The sequence below is a fragment of the Oncorhynchus masou genome, unplaced genomic scaffold (assembly GCF_036934945.1).
Source record: "Oncorhynchus masou masou isolate Uvic2021 unplaced genomic scaffold, UVic_Omas_1.1 unplaced_scaffold_2114, whole genome shotgun sequence".
NCBI classification, from domain to species: Eukaryota; Metazoa; Chordata; class Actinopteri; order Salmoniformes; family Salmonidae; genus Oncorhynchus; species Oncorhynchus masou.
In genome coordinates, this window is record NW_027008593.1 from 26143 (window position 1) to 44632 (window position 18490).

The window sequence follows — 18490 nt, forward strand, 5'->3', positions numbered from 1 at the left end:
CCAGACTGACTGGTAAACTGTCCCCAAGCCTCAATCCCCCAGGCTGACTGGTAAAACTGGTCCCAAGCCTCAGCCTCACAGGCCGAATGGTGCAAAACGGTCCCCAAGCCTCAGCGAATGGTAAACGGTCCCCAAGGTCCCCTGAGGCTGACTGGTAAACTGGTCCCAAGCCTCAGAACAGAACCCCCAGGCCGAATGGTAAACTAGCCCCAAGCCTCAGCCCCTGATGGAATATTGACTAAACGTTAAACTGGTCCCAAGCCTCAGCCCCCCAGGCCGAATGGTAAAGTATAGCCCCAAGCCTCAGCCCCTGAGGCTGAATAAATATAAACTGCTCCCAAGCCTCAGACCACTCAATCCCCCGAGGCTGACTGGTAAACTGGTCCCAAGCCTCAGCCCCACAGGCCGAATGGTAAACGGTCCACAAGCCTCAGCCCCTGAGGCTGACTGGTAAACTGGTCCCCAAGCCTCAGCCCCGAGGCCCAAAGATAAACTGTCCCCAAGCCTCAGCCCCCCAGGCTGACTGGTAAACTGGGGTCAAGCCTCAGCCCCACAGGCCAAATGGTAAACTGGTCCCAAGCCTCAGCCCCTCAGGCTGACTGGTAAACTGGTCCCAAGCCTCAGCCCCCCAGGCTGACTGGTAAACTGGGGTCAAGCCTCAGCCCCACAGGCCAAATGGTAAACTGGTCCCAAGCCTCAGCCCCACAGGCCGAATGGTAAACGGTCCAAAAGCCTCAGCCCCCCAGGCCAAATGGTAAACTGTCCCCAAGCCTCAGCCCCCAGGCCAAATGGTAAACTGTCCCAGAGCCTCAGCCCCAGGGAAGAGGGGGGTTGAAGCCTAGTGAGGCTAGTGATGGGGGGTTGAATTAGTGAGAGCTAGTGAGGGGAAGAGGGGGAGTTGAATTAGTCCCAGAGCTTGTGAGGGAATGGGGGGTTGAATTAGTGAGAGCTAGTCAGGGGAAGCCTCAGGGGCTTGAATTAGTGAAAGCTAGTGAGGGAAGTAAGGGGGGTTGAATTAGCCTCAGCTTTGAGGGAAGAGGGGGGTTGAATTAGTGAGAGCTACTGAGGGAAGAGCCCCCAGGGGTTAAACTAGTGAGAGCTAGTGAGGGGAGATGGGGGGTTGAATTAGTGAGAGCTAGTGAGGGAAGATGGGGGGTTGAATTAAAGTGAGAGCTAGTGAGGGGAAGACTGGGGAGGTTGAATTTGTGAGAGCTGGTGAGGGAAAGGGGGTTTGAATTAGTGAGAGCTAGTGAGGGAAGAGGGGGGTTGAATTAGTGAGAGCTAGTGAGGGAAAGGGGGGTTTAATTAGTGAGAGCTAGTGAGGGAAGAGGGGGGTTGAATTAGTGAGAGCTAGTGAGGGGAAGAGGGGAGGTTGAATTAGTGAGAGCTGGTGAGGGAAGAGGGGGTTTGAATTAGTGAGAGCTAGTGAGGGAAGAGGGGGGTTGAATTAGTGAGAGCTAGTGAATGGGGAAGAGGGGGTTGAATTACTGAGAGCTAGTGAGGGTAGAGGGGGGTTGAATTAGTGAGAGCTAGTGGGGGAAGCCTCAGAGGGAGGTTGAATTAGTGAGAGCTGGTGAGGGAAGAGGCCGGGGGTTTGAATTAGTGAGAGCTAGTGAGGGAAGAGGGGGGTTGAATTAGTGAGAGCTAGTGAGGGAAGAGCCCCCAGGGGGTTGAATTAGTGAGAGCTAGTGAGGGAAGGGGGGTTGAATTAGTGAGAGCTAGTGAGGGGAGGGGGGTTGAATTAGTGAGAGCTAGTGAGGGGAGATGGGGGTTGAATTAGTGAGAGCTAGTGAGGGAAGAGGGGGGTTGAATTAGTGAGAGCTACTGAGGGAAGAGGGGGCTTGAAGTAGTGAGAGCTAGTGAGGGAAGAGGGGGGTTGAATTAGTGAGAGCTAGTGAGGGGAAGAGGGGGGTTGAATTAGTGAGAGCTACTGAGGGAAGAGGGGGCTTGAAGTAGTGAGAGCTAGTGAGGGAAGAGGGGGGTTGAATTAGTGAGAGCTAGTGAGGGGAAGAGGGGGGTTGAATTAGTGAGAGCTAGTGAGGGGAAGAGGGGGGTTGAATTAGTGAGACTAGTGAGGGGAAGAGGGGGGTTGAATTAGTGAGAGCTAGTGAGGGGAAGAGGGGAGGTTGAATTAGTGAGAGCTAGTGAGGGAAGAGGGGGTTTGAATTAGTGAGAGCTAGTGAGGGAAGAGGGGGGTTGAATTAGTGAGAGCTAGTGAGGGGAAGAGGGGGTTGAATTAGTGAGATCTAGTGAGGGGAAGAGGGGGGTTGAATTAGTGAGAGCTAGTGAGGGAAGAGGGGGGTTGAATTAGTGAGAGCTAGTGAGGGAAGAGGGGGGTTGAATTAGTGAGAGCTAGTGGGGGAAGATGGGGTGTTGAATTAGTGAGAGCTTTTGAGGGGAAGAGGGAGGTTGAATTAGTGAGAGCTAGTGAGGGGAAGAGGGGGGTTGAATTAGTGAGACTAGTGAGGGAAGAGGGGGGTTTAATTAGTGAGAGCTAGTGAGGGGAAGAGGGGGGTTGAATTAGTGAGAGCTAGTGAGGGGAAGAGGGGGGTTGAATTAGTGAGAGCTAGTGAGTGGAAGAGGGGGGTTGAATTAGTGAGACTAGTGAGGGGATGACGGGGGTTGAATTACTGAGACTATTGAGGGGAAGAGGGGGGTTGAATTAGTGAGAGCTAGTGAGGGGAAGAGGGGGGTTGAATTAGTGAGACTAGTGAGGGAAGAGGGGGGTTGAATTAGTGAGACTAGTGAGGGGAAGAGGGGGGTTGAATTAGTGAGAGCTAGTGAGGGGAAGAGGGGGGTTGAATTAGTGAGACTAGTGAGGGAAGAGGGGGGTTGAATTAGTGAGAGCTAATGAGGGAAGAGGGGGTTGAATTAGTGAGAGCTAGTGAGTGGAAGAGTGGGGGTTGAATTGGTGAGATTAGTGAGGGGAAGAGGGGGGATGGAATTAGTGAGACTAGTGAGGGGAAGAGGGGGGTTGAATTAGTGAGACTAGTGAGGGGAAGAGGGGGGTTGAATTAGTGAGAGCTAGTGAGGGGAAGAGGAGGGGGTTGAATTAGTGAGAGCTAGTGAGGGGAAGAGGGCGGGTTGAATTAGTGAGACTAGTGAGGGGAAGAGGGGGGGTTGAATTAGTGAGACTAGTGAGGTGGAAGAGGGGGGTTGAATTAGTGAGAGCTAGTGAGGGGAAGAGGGGGGTTGAATTAGTGAGACTAGTGAGGGGAAGAGGGGGGTTGAATTAGTGAGAGCTAGTGAGGGGAAGAGGGCGGGTTGAATTAGTGAGACTAGTGAGGGGAAGAGGGGGGTTGAATTAGTGAGACTAGTGAGGTGGAAGAGGGGGGTTGAATTAGTGAGAGCTAGTGAGGGGAAGAGGGGGGTTGAATTAGTGAGACTAGTGAGGGGAAGAGGGGGGTTGAATTAGTGAGAGCTAGTGAGGGGAAGAGGGGGGTTGCAGGTCTGTGTCTGGCCTGCGCTGAAAGCATCTATATCATCTTTTAATACAGGACCAGTAAAAGCCCAGTGTACAACTTTTGTGAAAAGTTTTAAACTAAATGTACTTGAGTCTTTACTCAACAACTTTAGTATCACATGTGCCGTGCTCTAACAACTGAGCCACATCATCACAAACCACTTGAAGTTTCAATGTACTCAGTTACTGTATTGGTCATTGTTGTTCTTCAAGGTGATGAAGTCAACAGCAGGGATCATCAATCGATCCAGCTGTGGGCCCATTGTTTCCTGAGCGTCTGGTTGGGTGTAATGAATACTCAGAGAGGAAAAAGGTGTAGATTCACGTGCATACAATCACGTGTCTCTCTGATATACGTGGGAATACTTGTGAACCAAATTCATAAATAAACATCACTTGGAGCTGTTTCCTGTTGTTTTTACAGCCTTTTATGTAACAACAATAAAATACCTAGAGACCAACCTATGTACAATACATCCATTTATTTTTACATTAGGTGGTTTGTAAGGATGGTAAATCAACACTGCACAAAAAGGGATTGTTTTTAAGTTATTTGATTAAGAGAAATATTTCATTTAATGAGGTAGTTTTGTGTCTTAGCCCATAATTTTGCACCTTTTGATGTACATGTTTGACACAGGGTTCTGGTATAATGCAGAGGAGAGGTAGGGAAGTAGGAACAATGTAGAGGAAAAGGGGTAGAGACGCAGGAATAATGTAGAAGAGTAGAGGTAGGGAGGCAGGTGTAGTATAATGTAGAGGAGTAGAGTTAGGGAAGCAGGTATAATGAGACTAGTACATTACATTACATTACATTTAAGTCATTTAGGGGCAGACGCTCTTATCCAGAGCGACTTACAAATTGGTGAATTCACCTTCTGACATCCAGTGGAACAGCCACTTTACAATAGTGCATCTAAGTCATTAAGGGGAAGGGGGGGGTTGAAGGATTACTGATCCTATCCTAGGTATTCCTTGAAGAGGTGGGGTTTCAGGTGTCTAGGAAGGTGGTGATTGACTCCGCTGTCCTGGCGTCGTGAGGGAGTTTGTTCCACCATTGGGGGGCCAGAGGGGTTGAACAGTTTGACTGGGCTGAGCGGGAACTGTACTTCCTCAGTGGTAGGGAGGCGAGCAGGCCAGAGGTGGATGAACGCAGTGCCCTTGCTGAGGTGTAGGGCCTGATCAGAGCCTGGAGGTACTGCGGTGCCGTTGAATCACAGCTCCGTAGGCAAGCACCATGGTCTGTGAGCGGATGCGGGGTTCAACTGGAAGCCAGTGGAGAGGCGGAGGGCGGGGTGACGTGAGAGAACTAGGGAAGGTTGAACACCAGACGGGCTGAATTAGTGAGTTCTGGATGAGTTGTAGGGGTTTAATGGCACAGGCAGGGGCCCAGCCAACAGCGGGTTGCAGTAATCCAGACGGGAGATGACAAGTGCCTGGATTAGGACCTAGCGCCGCTTCCTGTGTGAGGCAGGGTCGACTTAGTGGATGTTGAAGAGCATGAACCTACAGGACGGGCCACCGCCATGATGTTGGTTGAGAACGACAGGGTGTTGTCCAGGATCACGCCAAGGTTCTTAGCGCTCTGGGAGGAGGACACAATGGAGTTGTCAGACCGTGATGGCGAGATCATGGAACGGGCAGTCCTTCCCCGGGAGGAAGAGCAGCTCCGTCTTGCCGAGGGGTTCAGGTCTGTGGTGGTGATCCGTCATCCACACTGATATGTCTGCCAGACATGCAGAGATGCCAGTGCCACCTGGTCATCAAAAGTTTTAAAGGAGAAGATTAATTGTGTGTCGTCTGCATAGCAATGATAGGAGAGACCATGTGAGGTTATGACAGAGCCAAGTGACTTGGTGTATATCGAGAAAGGAGAGGGCCTAGAACAGAGCCCTGGGGGACACCAGTGGTCATTGTTGTTCTGGCAAGGAGACAGATTCTCGCCACGCCACCTGGTAGGAGCGACCTGTCAGGTTGGCCCAATCTGAGCGTGGCCGCGTGTAATGAGATGCCCAACTCGGAGAGGGTGGAGAGGAGGATCTGATGGTTCACAGTATCAAGGCAGCCGATAGGTCTAGAAGGATGAGAGCAGAGGATAAAGTAAACATTAGCAGTGCGGTGTTTTTACAGGAGGGAAGCAGGTATAATGTATAGGAGTAGAGGTAGGGAAGCAGGTATAATGTAGATTCATTTAGAGGTAGGGATTAGGTGTAGTATAATGTAGAGGAGTAGAGTTAGGGAAGCAGGTATAATGTAGAAAGAGTTAGGGAAGTTTATAATTATTTGATTAGAGGGAGGGAAGCAGGTATAATGTAATGAGGTAGAGTTAGGGAAGCAGGAATAATGTTGCAGATGGAAAAGAGACAGGGAAGCAGGTATAATGTAGAGGAGTAGAGGTAGGGAAGCAGGTATAATGTAGAGGAGTAGAGGTAGGGAAGCAGGTATAATGTAGAAGAGTAGAGGTAGGGAAGCAGGTATAATGTAGAGGAGTAGAGGTAGGGAGGCAGGTGTAGTATAATGTAGAGGAGTAGAGTTAGGGAAGCAGGTATAATGTAGAGGAGTAGAGGGAGGGAAGCAGGTATAATGTATAGGAGTAGAGGTAGGGAAGCAGGTATAATGTAGAGGAGTAGAGGTAGGGAGGCAGGTGTAGTATAATGTAGAGGAGTAGAGTTAGGGAAGCAGGTATAATGTAGAGGAGTAGAGGTAGGGAAGCAGGTATAATGTAGAGGAAAAGAGGGAGGGAAGCAGGTATAATGTATAGGAGTAGAGGTAGGGAAGCAGGTATAATGTATAGGAGTAGAGGTAGGGAAGCAGGTATAATGTAGAGGAGTAGAGGTAGGGAAGCAGGTATAATGTATAGGAAAAGAGGTAGGGAAGCTGGTATAATGTAAAGGAGTAGATGTAGGTAAGCAGGTATAATGTATAGGAGTAGAGGTAGGGAAGCAGGCATCATGTAGAGGAAAAATATATAGAAGTAGGGATAATATAGAGGGAAGGATATAGGAAAGCAGGCATTATGTAGAAGAAAATAGATAGGGAAGCAGGCATAATGTAGATATGAATATTTAGGGCAGTATGTGTAATGTAGTGGAGAGGTATGGAAGAGGCATAATTTAGAGGAGAATAGATAGTGAAGCAGGCCTAATGTTGAGGAGAAGAGGATGGAAGCATGCATTGTTAAGAGGAGAAGCGATAGGGAAGCAGGCATAATGTAGAGGTGAAGAGGTAGGGAAGCAGGTATAATGTAGAGGAGTAGAGGTAGGGAAGCAGGTATAATGTAGAGGAGTAGAGGTAGGGAAGCAGGTATAATGTATAGGAAAAGAGGTAGGGAAGCAGGTATAATGTATAGGAGTAGAGGTAGGGAAGCAGGTATAATGTAGAGGAGTAGAGGTAGGGAAGCAGGCATCATGTATAGGAGTAGAGGTAGGGAAGCAGGTATAATGTATAGGAAAAGAGATAGGGAAGCTGGTATAATGTAGAGGAGACGATATAGGGAAGCAGGCATCATGTAGAGGAGAAGAGGTAGGGAAGCAGGCATAATGTATAGGAAAAGAGGTAGGGAAGCAGGCATGATGTAACCTCTATTGACAGACTGTAAAGGGGAGATGGCCGGTTGGATAATTATATTCTGTTTATAACGGGGTACTGACTCATTCCCTGGCTGCTTTTAGCCAGAAATTACCAAATGAAGAGCTACAAAAAGAAACTACATGTTAATAGATTAACATTTTACATTTGTTATACTTTCAGGTCAAAATATTAAAATGCTTGGTTGTTCTCTGTCTCTGTGATTGAAGGAACTGGTGATTGGGTTTCCACATCATGCCTCCATCTCATCCCCAGGCCTATCCACTGTCATATTAACATGGCTCTGTCATTAAAGCAGACATTCTCCTGGTTTAGCGCTAAAATAAGATGCAGAATGAGACAATAAAGTGCATTTGTGTTCAGTAGGTGCATTATGAATAAATAATTGTAAGTGCCTGGGCTACATCTTCTGGATAATCACAAACTCACCCACTCACAGTGTATCTCCACATTATGGGGATGAATATGGAATCAGGACTTTATAATGCAGCTGATGGAAGGAGAAACATGCTGTCTGTCTGCAGCTCTATTTCTAGACAAAGGAAAGAGAGGGAGACAGAGACTTTGTGTTCAGTCAGAGAGGCAAGGTTTAAAGTTGGACTGTACTGTAGATAGGAAGGTTTTAGATCTGTCCTGTCCTGTCCTGTACTGTCCTGTACTGTAGATAGGAAGGTTTTAGATCTGTCCTGTCATGTCCTGTACTGTAGATAGGAATGTTTTAGGTCGATCCTGTCCCATACTGTACTGTAGATAGGATTGTTTTAGGTCGATCCTGTCCCATACTGTACTGTAGATAGGAATGTTTTAGGTCTATCCTGTCCTGTCCCGTACTGTACTGTAGATAGGAATGTTTTAGGTCGATCCTGTCCCATACTGTACTGTAGATAGGATTGTTTTAGGTCTATCCTGTCCCATACTGTACTGTAGATAGGAATGTTTTAGGTCTATCCTGTCCCGTACTGTACTGTAGATAGGAATGTTTTAGGTCGATCCTGTCCCATACTGTACTGTAGATAGGATTGTTTTAGGTCGATCCTGTCCCATACTGTACTGTAGATAGGATTGTTTTAGGTCGATCCTGTCCCATACTGTACTGTAGATAGGATTGTTTTAGGTCGATCCTGTCCCATACTGTACTGTAGATAGGAATGTTTTAGGTCTATCCTGTTCCGTACTGTACTGTAGATAGGAATGTTTTAGGTCTATCCTGTCTTGTACTGTACTGTAGATAGGAATGTTTTAGGTCTATCCTGTCTTGTACTGTACTGTAGATAGGAATGTTTTAGGTCTATCCTGCCCTGTCCTGTACTGTCCTGTACTGTAGATAGGAATGTTTTAGTTCTGTCCTGTTCAGTCCTGTCCTGCCCTGGACATTCCTGTACTGTCCTGTACTGTAGATAGGATTGTTTTAGGTCTATCCTGTCTTGTACTGTACTGTAGATAGGATTGTTTTAGGTCTATCCTGTCTTGTGCTGTACTGTAGATAGGATTGTTTTAGGTCTATCCTGTCCCGTACTGTACTGTAGATAGGAATGTTTTAGGTCTATCCTGTCTTGTACTGTACTGTAGATAGGAATGTTTTAGGTTCTATCCTGTCTTGTACTGTACTGTAGATAGGATTGTTTTAGGTCTATCCTGTCTTGTACTGTACTGTAGATAGGATTGTTTTAGGTCTATCCTGTCTTGTACTGTAATGTAGATAGGAATGTTTTAGGTCTATCCTGTCCCGTACTGTACTGTAGATAGGAATGTTTTAGGTCTATCCTGTCCTGTCCCGGACTGTACTGTAGATAGGAATGATTTAGTTCTGTCCTGTCTTATTTTGTCCTTTACTGTACTGTACTATACTGTAGATAGGAAGGTCTATCCTGTCCGGTCTTGGAAGGTTTGGGGCTGGGGATTACAGGCCCTGCATGGCACCCAGCTGGTCTGTGTATGTGGCTCTACTGCATGGCTGCTCATGGCTGGGGTTAGTTTTGATACATGGTGGATTTTATCTAACAAAACGACACTACATGTTATAGCTGGGACCCTTTGGATGACAAATCAGAGGAAGATTTTCAAAAATTTAGTGAATATTTAATCGCTATTTGTGAATTTATGAAACCTGTGCCGGTGGATCAATATTTTGATATGGGGCGCCGTCCTTCACTGTAATGGCTACTGTAAATCTGTCAGTGCAGTTAGACTGACAAGAATTTAAGCTTTCAACCGATATATGACACTTGTATGTACCTAAATGTTTAATATCCATAATGTTTTGATTATTTATTTTAATTGCGCGTCCTCCAGTTTCACCGGAAGTTGTCCCGCTAACGGGATGCCGAGCCTTAATTTTAAGTTAATGGCTTGTAAGTCAGCATTTCACGGTAAGCTCTACAGCTGTGGTATTCGGCGCATGTGACAATTCTTATTTAATTTGATTCTATAGTAATGTATTTTATTGTATATATGAACATGAGGTTTAATGTGTTTATTGCATTTTGATGTGAATTGCGGTGCTATACAGGGCTCATCTGGAAAAGAGCTTGGTCTCAGCATTGACTCCCTGTCTAAATAAATAGACCATGGTCTCAGCATTGACTCCCTGTCTAAATAAAGAGACCTTGGTCTCAGCATTGACTCCTGTCTAAATTGTAGCGCCCTGTCTAAATCTAAATCCACATTCATGGAAGAGACTCTCTCCATGCAGACACCATTGTAGATTGTGTTGTGGTTCTTGGTGGCCTTTTGTTTGTTTGCATTGGCACCTTTCAATACCCTGCATTATCACATTCATGCATGCAAAACACTCACTTACACTACTGATTATTGATTACACACACCATTGTATATTTTCCTTAGTTGCTTTAGTTAATAAATATATATTTTGTTACTCCTTATCTCCAAGTTGTCTCCCTTTGTTACGGGCTTTGAGCCGGTTCGTGACAAGTGGGGGCTCATCCGGGATCTGAACCCGGGACCTCTCGCACCCCAGCGAGAATCATACCCCTAGACAAGTGTGACACCCTCCCACTCTGTCTGCCGTATTCTGTCTTTGTTCTTGTTTCCTTATTAGGATGACGGTGGGCGGAGATGGGGAGGGTCGTCAGCTACATGGGAAACACCTGGGCCAGGTGTGTCCCAGGATAAATAGACCTCTTCCACATTCATGGAAGAGACTCTCTCCATGCAGACACCATTGTAGATTGTGTTGTGGTTCTTGGTGGCCTTTTGTTTGTTTGCATTGGCACCTTTCAATACCCTGCATTATCACATTCATGCATGCAAAACACTCACTTACACTACTGATTATTGATTACACACACCATTGTATATTTTCCTTAGTTGCTTTAGTTAATAAATATATATTTTGTTACTCCTTATCTCCACGTTGTCTCCCTTTGTTACGGGCTTTGAGCCGGTTCGTGACAAGTGGGGGCTCGTCCGGGATCTTTGAACTATTGGTTGGGAGACCGTGGAGATACGTGTTTGGTTTGCAGTGTTTGGTTTGCATATTGTGTTTGAGTTTGATAGGCCCAGTATTGGTTGCCTTTGTTGCTTGGTTTGTGTGCTGCGTTGGAGAGAGATAATGGTTAGTTTCAGGCCATGCCTAGCCTGAACTCTTGTTCTGCTTTCTGTTGGGAAGTCAGTCTGAGGAGGTGAGTAAATCGGCTAAATAAACCTTGGTCTGTACCTCGGTAGGAGATGTGTAGGGTAGTGGAACTTGCTACCTGGAGCTATAGCCTTTTACCCCTGATAGGCTTAGCGATGTGTTTCATTTTTGGACATGTTTGGCATGGTTAAATGTTTATTATTTTTGTGTGGTGTCTGTGGACTGAGCAGTTGTCTCGGGGCACATCCGTGGCTTGGTGGAATTTGCCAGCATGCTGGGGAGTTCTATTTCCTTGCCAGCGGGCTACAGTGCGTAAATACCCACCGCAAATCTGCACGAAGACTAGGGTTGAGTTATTGTAGGTTTGGGAAGCTCCATATCTCATCTCTCTTCTGTGGTGCTCAGGGTGATTGTCATTTCTCTGGTTGTGGTCTGATGTGCTCAGCAGAGGGGTTGAGCAAGATTATTTACTTTACTTATGACTATGGTGTCTCATTTACACAAGTTCATTCGCTTTCCATCAGAGGACCTGTTAGAATTATGTACTAAAGAACAGCTGTTGAAGATGGCTGAACACTACAAGGTTAAATGATTGAAATTAGTAAAATTCTGTTTCGTTGGAAGTGACTATGAATCGTTGGAAGTGACTATGAATCGTTGGAAGTGACTATGAATCATTGGAAGTGACTATGAATCGTTGGGAGTTGTAAAAATTAAGGACCCTGATGTTGTTTTCGTTGGAGTTTGTAGCTGTTGTGGTGTTTTGTGCCATGTTACTGAATGGTTACGTGACTGACCAGTGGTTGGGGTTGTCGTCTATCTTTCCTGTCTGTTCCCTCCTGGTCTTGTTTTCTTTCCTCTTAAATATTGCTTCCTATGCGCAAAGGTTGCTGAGGTCTGGGGAGGAGGTTGGTTGGTGCAGGAGGTGTGAATACATAACCCCTCGTCAATTTGGGACGCAGAGGCTGTGTCAATTTGGGACGCAGAGGCTGTGTCAATTTGGGACGCAGAGGCTGTGTCAATTTGGGACGCAGAGGCTGTGTCAATTTGGGACGCAGAGGCTGTGTCAATTTGGGACGCAGAGGCTGTGTCAATTTGGGACGGAGGCTGTCAATTTGGGACGCAGAGGCTGTGTCAATTTGGGACGCAGAGGCTGTGTCAATTTGGGACGCAGAGGCTGTGTCTATTTGGGACGCAGAGGCTGTGTCTATTTGGGACGCAGAGGCTGTGTCTATTTGGGACGCAGAGGCTGTCTATTTGGGACGCAGAGGCTGTGTCTATTTGGGACGCAGAGGCTGGTATGTTCCGGGGTCCTTGTTGTTCCCGGTTTTATGGGGGGGGAATGTGACGACCCTCCCACTCTGTCTGCCGTATTCTGTCTTTGTTCTTGTTTCCTTATTAGGATGACGGTGGGCGGAGATGGGGAGGGTCGTCAGCTACATGGGAAACACCTGGGCCAGGTGTGTCCCAGGATAAATCGACCTCTTCCACATTCATGGAAGAGACTCTCTCCATGCAGACACCATTGTAGATTGTGTTGTGGTTCTTGGTGGCCTTTTGTTTGTTTGCATTGGCACCTTTCAATACCCTGCATTATCACATTCATGCATGCAAAACACTCACTTACACTACTGATTATTGATTACACACACCATTGTATATTTTCCTTAGTTGCTTTAGTTAATAAATATATATTTTGTTACTCCTTATCTCCACGTTGTCTCCCTTTGTTACGGGCTTTGAGCCGGTTCGTGACAAAATACATAGACCTTGGTCTCAGCATTGACTCCCTGTCTAAATAAAGAGACCTTGGTCTCAGCATTGACTCCCTGTCTAAATAAATAGACCTTGGTCTCAGCATTGACTCCCTGTCTAAATAAAGAGACCTTGGTCTCAGCATTGACTCTCTGTCTAAATAAAGAGACCTTGGTCTCAGCATTGACTCTCTGTCTAAATAAAGAGACCTTGGTCTCAGCATTGACTCCCTGTCTAAATAAAGAGACCTTGGTCTCAGCATTGACTCTCTGTCTAAATAAAGAGACCTTGGTCTCAGCATTGACTCTCTGTCTAAATAAAGAGACCTTGGTCTCAGCATTGACTCCCTGTCTAAATAAATAGACCTTGGTCTCAGCATTGACTCCCTGTCTAAATAAAGAGACCTTGGTCTCAGCATTGACTTTCTGCCTAAATAAATAGATCTTGGTCTCAGCATTGACTCCCTGTCTAAATAAAGAGACCTTGGTCTCAGCATTGACTCTCTGTCTAAATAAAGAGACCTTGGTCTCAGCATTGACTCTCTGTCTAAATAAAGAGACCTTGGTCTCAGCATTGACTCCCTGTCTAAATAAAGAGACCTTGGTCTCAGCATTGACTCTCTGTCTAAATAAAGAGACCTTGGTCTCAGCATTGACTCTCTGTCTAAATAAAGAGACCTTGGCCTCAGCATTGACTCCCTGTCTAAATAAATACACCTTGGTCTCAGCATTGACTCTCTGTCTAAATAAATACACCTTGGTCTCAGCATTGACTCTCTGTCTAAATAAATACACCTTGGTCTCAGCATTGACTCCCTGTCTAAATAAATACACCTTGGTCTCAGCATTGACTCTCTGTCTAAATAAATACACCTTGGTCTCAGCATTGACTCTCTGTCTAAATAAATACACCTTGGTCTCAGCATTGACTCCCTGTCTAAATAAATAGACCTTGGTCTCAGCATTGACTCCCTGTCTAAATAAATACACCTTGGTCTCAGCATTGACTCTCTGTCTAAATAAAGAGACCTTGGTCTCAGCATTGACTCTCTGTCTAAATAAATACACCTTGGTCTCAGCATTGACTCTCTGTCTAAATAAATACACCTTGGTCTCAGCATTGACTCCCTGTCTAAATAAAGAGACCTTGGTCTCAGCATTGACTCTCTGTCTAAATAAAGAGACCTTGGTCTCAGCATTGACTCTCTGTCTAAATAAAGAGACCTTGGCCTCAGCATTGACTCCCTGTCTAAATAAATACACCTTGGTCTCAGCATTGACTCTCTGTCTAAATAAATACACCTTGGTCTCAGCATTGACTCTCTGTCTAAATAAATACACCTTGGTCTCAGCATTGACTCCCTGTCTAAATAAATACACCTTGGTCTCAGCATTGACTCTCTGTCTAAATAAATACACCTTGGTCTCAGCATTGACTCTCTGTCTAAATAAATACACCTTGGTCTCAGCATTGACTCCCTGTCTAAATAAATAGACCTTGGTCTCAGCATTGACTCCCTGTCTAAATAAATACACCTTGGTCTCAGCATTGACTCTCTGTCTAAATAAAGAGACCTTGGTCTCAGCATTGACTCTCTGTCTAAATAAATACACCTTGGTCTCAGCATTGACTCTCTGTCTAAATAAATACACCTTGGTCTCAGCATTGACTCCCTGTCTAAATAAATAGACCTTGGTCTCAGCATTGACTCTCTGTCTAAATAAAGAGACTCCAAACATTTGAACGGTAGAATATACATATACGCATACATACACACACACACACACACACACATATATATATATATTATGTGTGTGTGTATATATATATATACAGTATATCACAAAAGTGAGTACACCCCTCACATTTTTGGAAATATTTGAGTATATCTTTTCATGTGACAACACTGAAGAAATGACACTTTGCTACAATGTAAAGTAGTGAGTGTACAGCTTGTATAGCAGTGTAAATTTGCTGTCCCCTCAAAATAACTCAACACAGAGCCATTAATGTCTAAACCGCTGGCAACAAAAGTGAGTACACCCCTAAGTGAAAATGTCCAATTTGGGCCCAATTAGCCATTTTCCCTCCCCGGTGTCATGTGACTCGTTAGTGTTACAAGGTCTCAGGTGTGAATGGGGATCAGGTGTGTTAAATTTGGTGTCATCGCTCACACACTCCCTCATACTGACTGGTCACTGGAAGTTCAACATGGCACCTCATGGAGAGAGTAGCAAGTTTTAAGTTCCTTGGCATACACATTACAGACAAACTGAATTGGTCCACTCACACAGACAGCATCGTGAAGAAGGCGCAGCAGTGCCTCTTCAACCTGAAGAAATTCGGCTTGTCACCAAAAGCACTCACAAACTTCTACAGATGCACAATCGAGAGCATCCTGGCGGGCTGTATCACCGCCTGATACGGCAACTGCTCCGCCCACAACCGTAAGGCTCTCCAGAGGGTAGTGAGGTCTGCACAATGCATCACCGGGGGCAAACTACCTGCCCTCCAGGACACCTACACCACCCGATGTTACAGGAAGGCCATAAAGATCATCAAGGACAACAACCACCCGAGCCACTGCCTGTTCACCCCGCTATCATCCAGAAGGCGAGGTCAGTACAGGTGCATCAAAGCTGGGACCGAGAGACTGAAAAACAGCTTCTATCTCAAGGCCATCAGACTGTTAAACAGCCACCACTAACATTGAGTGGCTGCTGCCTACACACTGACACTGACTCAACTCCAGCCACTTTAATAATGGGAATTGATGGGAAATGATGTAAATATATCACTAGCCACTTTAAACAATGCTACCTTATATAATGTTACTTACCCTACATTATTCATCTCATATGCATACGTATATACTGTACTCTATATCATCGACTGCATCCTTATGTAATACATGTATCACTAGCCACTTTAACTATGCCACTTTGTTTACATACTCATCTCACATGTATATACTGTACTCGATACCATCTACTGTATCTTGCCTATGCTGCTCTGTACCATCACTCATTCATATATCCTTATGTACATATTCTTTATCCCCTTACACTGTGTATAAAACAGTAGATTAGGAATTGTTAGTTAGATTACTTGTTGGTTATTACTGCATTGTCGGAACTAGAAGCACAAGCATTTCGCTACACTCGCATTAACATCTGCTAACCATGTGTATGTGACAAATAAAATTTGATTTGATTTCATGGCAAAGAACTCTCTGAGGATCTGAAAAAAATAATTTTTGCTCTACATAAAGATGGCCTGGGCTATAAGAAGATTGCCAAGACCCTGAAACTGAGCTGCAGCCATACAGCGATTTAACTGGACAGGTTCCACTCAGAACAGGCCTCGCCATGGTCGACCAAAGAAGTTGAGTGCACGTGCTCAGAGTCATACCCATTTACATTTACATTTAAGTCATTTGGCAGACGCTCTTATCCAGAGCGACTTACAAATTGGTGAATTCACCTTATGACATCCAGTGGAACAGCCACTTTACAATAGTGCATCTAAATCATTTAAGGGGGGGTGAGAAGGATTACTTTATCCTATCCTAGGTATTCCTTAAAGAGGTGGGGTTTCAGGTGTCTCCGGAAGGTGGTGATTGACTCCGCTGTCCTGGCGTCGTGAGGGAGTTTGTTCCACCATTGGGGGACCAGAGCAGCGAACAGTTTTGACTGGGCTGAGCGGGAACTGTACTTCCTCAGTGGTAGGGAGGCGAGCAGGCCAGAGGTGGATGAACGCAGTGCCCTTGTTTGGGTGTAGGGCCTGATCAGAGCCTGGGGGTACTGCGGTGCCGTTCCCCTCACAGCTCCGTAGGCAAGCACCATGGTCTTGTAGCGGATGCGAGCTTCAACTGGAAGCCAGTGGAGAGAGCGGAGGAGCGGGGTGACGTGAGAGAACTTGGGAAGGTTGAACACCAGACGGGCTGCGGCGTTCTGGATGAGTTGTAGGGGTTTAATGGCACAGGCAGGGAGCCCAGCCAACAGCGAGTTGCAGTAATCCAGACGGGAGATGACAAGTGCCTGGATTAGGACCTGTGCCGCTTCCTGTGTGAGGCAGGGTCGTACTCTGCGGATGTTGTAGCGCATGAACCTACAGGAACGGGCCACCGCCTTGATGTTAGTTGATCATACCCAGAGGTTGTCTTTGGGAAATAGACGTATGAGTGCTGCCAGCATTGCTGCAGAGGTTGAAGGGTGGGGGTCAGCCTGTCCGTGCTCAGACCATACGCCGTACACTGCATCAAATTGGTCTGCATGGCTGTCGTCCGAGAAGGAAGCCTCTTCTAAAGATGATGCACAAGAAAGCCCGCAAACAGTTTGCTGAAGACAAGCAAACTAAGGACATGGATTACTGGAACCATGTCCTGTGGTCTGATGAGACCAAGATAAACTAATTTGGTTCAGATGGTGTCCAGCATGTGTGGCGGCAACCAGGTGAGGAGTACAAAGACAAGTGTGTCTTGCCTACAGTCAAGCATGGTGGTGGGAGTGTCATGGTCTGGGGCTGCATGAGTGCTGCCGGCACTGGGGAACTACAGTTCATTGAGGGAACCATGAATGCCAACATGTACTGTGACAAACTGAAGCAGAGCATGATCCCATCCCTTCGGAGACTGGGCCGCAGGGCAGTATTCCAACATGATAACGACCCCAAACACACATCCAAGACCACCACTGCCTTGCTAAAGAAGTTGAGGGTAAAGGTGATGGACTGGCCAAGCATGTCTCCAGACCTAAACCCTGTTGAGCATCTGTGGGGCATCTTCAAACAGAAGGTGGAGGAGTGCAAGGTCTCTAACATCCACCAGCTCCGTGATGTCGTCATGGAGGAGTGGAAGAGGACTCCAGTGGCAACCTGTGAAGCTCTGGTGAACTCCATGCCCAAGAGGGTTAAGGCAGTGCTGGAAAATGATGGTGGCCACACAAAATATTGACACTTTGGGCCCAATTTGGACATTTTCACTTAGGGGTGTACTCACTTTTGTTGCCAGCGGTTTAGACATTAATGGCTGTGTGTGGAGTTATTTTGAGGGGACAGCAAATTTACACTGTTATACAAGCTCACTCACTACTTTACATTGTAGCAAAGTGTAATTTCTTCAGTGTTGTCACATGAAAAGATAAACTTAAATATTTACAAAAATGTGAGGGGTGTACTCACTTTTGTGATATACTGTATATATATTTGTATATTTGTGTGTATGGATATATATATATATATATACCCATATATACCCATATATATATATATATATACCCATATATACCCATATATATATATATATATACCCATATATATATACCTATATATACCCATATATATATATATATACCCATATATATATACCTATATATATATACCCATATATATATATATCCATATGTACAGTTGAGGTCGGAAGTTTACATAAACCTTAACCAAATACATTTAAACTCCGTTTTTCACAATTCCTGACATTCAAATCATCGTAAAAATACCCTGTTTTAGGTCAGTTAGGATCACCACTTTTTAAAAAAAAAGGTGAAATGTCACAATAATAGTAGAGAGAATGATTTATTTCAGCTTTAATTTATTTCATCACATTCCCAGTGGGTCAGAAGTTTACATACACTCAATTAGTATTTTGTAGCATTGCTTTTAAATTGTTTAACTTGGGTCAAACGTTTCAGGTAGCTTTCCACAAGCTTCCCACAATAAGTTGGGTGAATTTTGGCCCATTCCTCCTAACAGAGCTGGTGTAACTGAGTCAGGTTTGCAGGCCTCCTTGCTCACACACACTTTTTCAGTTCTGCCCACAAATGTTCTATGGGATAGAGGTCAGGGCTTTGTGATGGCCTCTCCAATACCTTGACTTTGTTATCCTTAAGTCATTTTGCTACAAATTTGGAAGTATCCACATAATTTCCATCCACATAATTTCCAGCCTCATGATGGCATCTATTTTGTTGAAGTGCACCAGTCCCTCCTGCAGCAAAGCACCCCCACACCATGATGCTGCCACCCACGTGCTTCACGGTTGGGATGGTGTTCTTCGGCTTGCAAGCCTTCCCTTTTTCCCTTCAGCAAGC